Source organism: Pteropus vampyrus, unplaced genomic scaffold (genome assembly GCF_000151845.1).
Source record: "Pteropus vampyrus isolate Shadow unplaced genomic scaffold, Pvam_2.0 Scaffold1004, whole genome shotgun sequence".
Lineage (NCBI taxonomy): Eukaryota > Metazoa > Chordata > Mammalia > Chiroptera > Pteropodidae > Pteropus > Pteropus vampyrus.
The window spans coordinates 18,104-24,171 of NW_011889785.1; positions in this window are offsets into that span (position 1 = coordinate 18,104).

Consider the following 6,068-nt stretch of genomic DNA (forward strand, 5'->3'; position numbering starts at 1 on the left):
GAGGCATTAGGTGCTGTGGAGGGGCTGGGAAGGAAGTGGGAGCAACAGAGAGTTGGAGAGACACTGCATCAAGGATAACCGCAGTCACAGAGGGGGTTAGGAGATGGTTAAGAGAGACTAGGAGGGACAGAGCACATGGGTAGACATGCAGAAATGGAGGGTAAGAGGGGGCCTGTGGGGATTCAGGATGGTGAGCTGAAGAGGTCTGAGGTGGTACAGCAACTGGTAGAACAGGAAAGGAGGGAGTGATAAACGGGAAAGTCTGGAAGCCTGAGGGAAAATGAGACCTGACTGGACTGGGAGAACTCGGGCACTCTGGGAATTATGGACCCAGCAATCTGGGATGAACATAAGTCCTGTGGTTCTCAGGTGGCTGGAATCACTGAGTATAAACAGGGTGGGGACAGAGGAGAGCTATGAGAAACTGGAATGTATAGTTGTAAAATAGGCAATGAATGTGAAGGTCCTGGAAAAATGGAAAAGCATGAGTATTTGGGGAGGAATTACGGTAATTTTGATATGGGCTGGAGTGTTTGGAGGCGACAGAGGAAGGCTTGAAGAAGCTGGATACCTGGTAGGGCTCAGGGGCCAGATGAGGAGCTGAGCAGCTTCCACGGGAATAGGGATATAGGAGAGTATGGAGAGAATGGGCAGGGAAGGGCTGATATATGAGACCAGGGAGGGAAATAGGAGATGGGCATTTGAATAGAATCAGAGTATTCACAATGCTCTGGCAGCTGGGGGCAGGAGAATTCTGAGCTTGGTGGAAATGACTGTACTAGGGAGACTGAAATAGGAGAGGAAATGGGATAATGGGGGATGGGAAAAGGACTTAGATAGGGTGGGAGTTGCAGACTTACGGAGAACTAGGGAGGTAAAGATAGGCAAATACAGTGATGGCTGCAGGACAGACTGGGGTGAGAGTATTGGTGGGGAAAAAGACTGAGAAGTAGTGAGAAGAAGGAAGAACCTGGCGAAGAGACTAGTCTTAGGATTTCCTCCAAGAAAAGAGAAGGGGAAGAAGCAGCTGTGCTCACATCCTTCTCTGCTTCCTCATCCACAAACAAATGTGCCATATAAATGCCTTTGGGCAACTATCATTTAGATTATAAATGCAGTATTGATTCTTCATACGGAGAGAACATAGGATGGTTTTCTGATCTCAAAGGGAATGCAGGAAAAATGTAGAACATACGGAAACGCTTGAAAAGCACAAAGAAAACTAAATGCCATGCATATCACACTGAAAAACTCAAGTTTGACTTGATGTACATTTTTCTGTGTCTTTATTTTTCATTCTTTGACGTTCTTGTCATCCACACTCAGGTGGTTGATGGGGCACACTTGATTCTCATCCCCTCCATGTCACTCTGAAGCCAAGAACATGACTCAGAACTGATCCAGGAGGCTTCTACTAATGACAACTTCCACTCACTGAGAATAACCTCTGGGAGTGTGAAGCCCTTTGAATTAAGTCAATGTTCTCAACTCCAGGCACTCCTCTGGCAGCATTATGATTTTTTTTATACGTGATGTACACTGTCACTTACATTAAACTTTACCTTGACTCTTGGGGCTTTTTTAACTTAGCATTGTTCTAAGCAGTCATGAATTACACTCCCAATATACACAAAAAGAAGTCCAAGTTTATAAAAATTGAAAAACACTCATTTACATATCAACTAACATGTTAAGGACTATATTTTGGAAGAATTTTTTAAGGGTGTTCATTTTATGCATAGCACTTTGCCTCAGTTTGTCCTGAGGTCCATTCACTTGCATAATTACTAACTCACAGATATCTCTTTTACCAGGTTTCTAACGCTACAGGAATAAGAACTATGTCTATTTTGCCTCCCCATTGGATCTCCAGTGCCAAGCACACAGCATAGTGCCAGACTCATAATAGTTCAATTATTCTTTGTTCAATAACCAAATAGATTATTTTATACATCAAACAACTTTATAAGCCAAGTATTCTTTTTATATTCATTTCAGGGATGAAGAAAATAAGATGTAAGGATGTGAACTAATTTCATCATAGCCACACAGCTAGTAAGTGACCCAGCCAGGCTGTGCTCTCAGTTGTAGATAAACTTAAAGACCAATGCTCAAAATATACTAAGATAATGACTGAAAGGGGGTTGCTAGGAGATAAATTTGGAAAGTCTGCTTGGAGTGGTATTTGGAAAGAATCTGCAACATGATGGGAAAAGGAGTGTGAACTTGATGCCATCTTCCTTATAAAGCAGTCTGAAATATAAGACAAGAAAATGACATCCTTAATCCCTCCCAGTATTCCTGCTTTTGGTGGATTGTTGTTTTTGTGGAGAGAGATGGGTAAAATAAAGAGTCTGAAAAATATTAAAATATTTTTTTATTTTATTCTCAAAACCCAAAGACGAAGCCATGCTCTGGAGTTAAGAATCATAAAATTCACTGTGAATATCAGCAGCCATAAGCAGAAGTAATTATCCATGTACGTGGGTCTTTTTTTCTTTTTAATAAGAGTTTAATGTTTATATTTTTTCATTGTACAAGAAATATATAAATTTTTTCTTGTCATAAATCACTTAAACACTACAGAAATCTATGAATTGAAAGTTTGTTCTCACAACCTATTTCTGACCACTCTCTCTTTTACACTTACACACACACAAAGAGTCATTCTTTCTATAGGCATTTGCCGTCTACAGTTATGTGCCTATCCTTCTAGTCATTATTTCTATACATGTACATCTGTAATAATATATCTCCATGAATGTTATAGAAATGGGTTCATACTATGTGTATGATTGTTGAATTTATTTTTCACATAGAGCTGTAGAATATTCCTTGATATAACTACTTTCTATTAATGAGCATTTAGGTTGCCTCCTAGCAGTAAAAATTATGAATATAGAAGTTGTATGTTTGATATTTTGATGGACATTGGAACCAGGGACTAATGTTCTGGATGTGACACTCATAATGGAAAGGGATGAGGCTTATCTCTGAGATCCTTCACCTACTACATCAGAGGTCAGCAAACCTATAAAGGCCCAGACAGGAAATATTTTCAGCTCTGTGAGCCACAAGGTCTCTGTCACAATGACTCAACTCTGATCGTTGCAAAAAAAGCAGCCACAGACAATAGTATATCAATAAATGGGCATGGCTGTGTGCCAATAAAACTTTATTTACAAACACTGGCAATCAGCCCACAAGTTATCATTTGCCAACTTTCACGGTAAGCAAAAGTAAGTCCTAGGGTCAGAGTTAGAATTCAGGGGCCTATATGTCTGAAATGAAGGAGGAGAAATTGAATGGGATAAGACAATGCTAATATGCAGGTACCCCTCCATGCAGCCTTGGCCGTATGATCACAGCTCCACCCTGAGTCTGGACCTGCTAGATGTGATGGCAATCCTGGATTTGGAGCATTCTTGTATTCCTACTGCTACTGCCCTTTAATGTCACACTGTCTTCTAGCTTCAGTTGCTTCTGATGAGAAATCCACAGAAATTTATGTCATTGTTTCCTTGTATGTAATATGTTATTATCTCTTTATCTTTGGCTTCCAAGTTTTGATTATGATGTGCTTTGGTGTTCTTTTCTTTGTATTTATTTTGATTAGGGTTTGCTGAGCTCCTTGAATCAATAAATTACATCTTTCAACAAATTTAGGGAATTTTTAGCCATTTTTCACATATTTTTCTGCTCCATTTCTCTCCTCTCCTTCTTAAATACCAGTTACTCAGAAAATCTCTCTAAAAAACATTACTTTAAATTTGGAACACGCATTTTAATTCATGAAGTAGATTATTTGTAAATCATTAATTTTAAAATAAATGGCTATCGATGTGCACTCTTAAATACCTATGAAAAAGCTTATGTTTTTGGATTGGACTACTGTCCTTTGGAAGGTTTCTCCCAGCCCACCGCACTCAGAACCAATGTGAGAAAGACCATGTGAGCGTAGTGGTTTCAGGGGCACCTTCGGGGAGAGCAGAGCAGTGGGAATCCACTAGAGAAGATCTGAGTCTCAGTAAAATTGCTCTATTTTTTAAAGAATAATTTTTTTTAGAGAAGTTTTAGGTTCACAGCAATATTAAGAGGAAGGTGCAGCAATTTTCCCATCTGCCCTTACCCTCACACATGTATAGCCTCCCTCATTATCAACATCACTCACCAGAGTGGTATATTTATTACAGTTATGAACCTACGTCGACACTTCATAATCACCCCAAGTCCACAGTTTGCATTGGGGTTCGCTCTTGGTGTTGTAGATTCTACTGCTTGCATACTTTTCAACCTTCCATTTTTAAATTTACTGCAAAAAAAAAAAACCTTCTTGTAAATATCTTCCTATAAATATGAGAATCTCTAAGGCAGATTAAAAGTGAGATCGCTGGGCTCTAGGGTATGTGCGTCTTAAACTTTCATAGCTAGTAACAAATTGCTGAACAAAGTGTTTATATCAATTTATCCTAGTACCTAATGGGAATATACATTTCACCCTGGTCTAACCAATATTGAATATTATCCAATCCTGTAGATTTTTGTAATCTACTGCTTGACAGTATTAGTTCCTTGTTGCATTAATATCACTATCCTTGATTACTATGAATTTATTAACATTTGTTTATCTTTTTCTGTTAATGACCTGTGAATTTCTCTTTTCAATATTTTGTTAGCTTTTTATCATTGACTTTTAAAAGTTCTTTGTATATTATGGATATTAACTGCTTGTTAACATTGAAAATATTTTATATGTTCTTCAGGTTTTGTTAATGGTGTCTTTTATCATCCAGGAACTTTAAATAGTAAAGCTTGTCAGTTTTTTCTATGCCTTTTGGTTTTAATTAAAAGTGTATTGTTAATGAAATTTTTAATTGTGGCCTCTCTTTTCTTTTGGAATTTTTCATATGTTCATATGTGTTGTCTACTTTTCCCAGTAGAACATTGTTTTTCAATTTGGGGAGTAACAGAAGGGAACATGAAATTTTTTGATAAAAGTTACTTTCTATTTACACCTTATATGTTTTTGTAGAAATTTTTCGGTTTCTGACAGAAAAAAAGAAGACACCTGTTTCTAGCATCTGTATAATATAAGGGAATCTAGGTCAGTTTCTCAAAATCAGCGCTGTTGATATTTGGGGGGCTGTGTAATTCTATGTGGTTGGGGCTGTCCTGTAGAATGTGGAGCAGAATCCCTTGCCTTCATTCACTTTAAATGCCAGTAGGTACCCTTCCAGCTGTGAAACCAAAGATGTCTCCAGAAATTAGCAAATGTTCCCTGGGGCAAAGTTGTACCCTGAGAGAGAACAACTGCTCTAGAATATTAATCATAGTTATTTAAAAATCTATGTCTGTTAGTTTATCTCTAAGTCTAGTTCTGTTGATTTCTTCATGGTTTCTTTTTGCTATTTCATAATTTGTGATTGAATGCTGGACAATGTGTGTAGGGCAGTAGACACTGAGGTATATATTATTTATTACTGGCAAAAGGCCCACTTATTCTTCTGCTAGGTTATTTTTGAGGGAGCTTAAGTATGTCTAGTCGAAGTCATTGCATCCTGGACTTCACTTTATTCTAGTGTTACCTTGTTATCTTGTGCATATGGTGGGGGTTTTTTTGACAGAAGGTTTCCATCATTGCTCCGCTGTCAGTTATAGACCTTCCCTATGTGGCTACATCTCAGAGAGGGTCTCTCCACATTATTGCAACTCCCTCAGAGATTCTATACTCTCATGATTTCCTTCTTGGCCCTTAGTAATTCATTTAAAAATGTATACGAATTATTCTTAACCATTTGTATCACACCCAGATCACTTCCTCTTCTGTTCTGCCATAAATAAGCCAGTGCTCCTGATAGTTGCTCCTGGATGATCCTGTCTTCCTTAGATTTTAGGTTACCTTATTGTCCTGTTACCTCAGCTGTCTTACGAATTTAAGGAAATTAATGATTTTGTAGTTTATATGATTTTTCTTATTGTTAGATTGACAGCAATATTTGTTTCCAATTTTTATTTGCTAGACATAAGTGCAGATCCTCTCTATTTTCTCCTAACATTTTAATAATTTT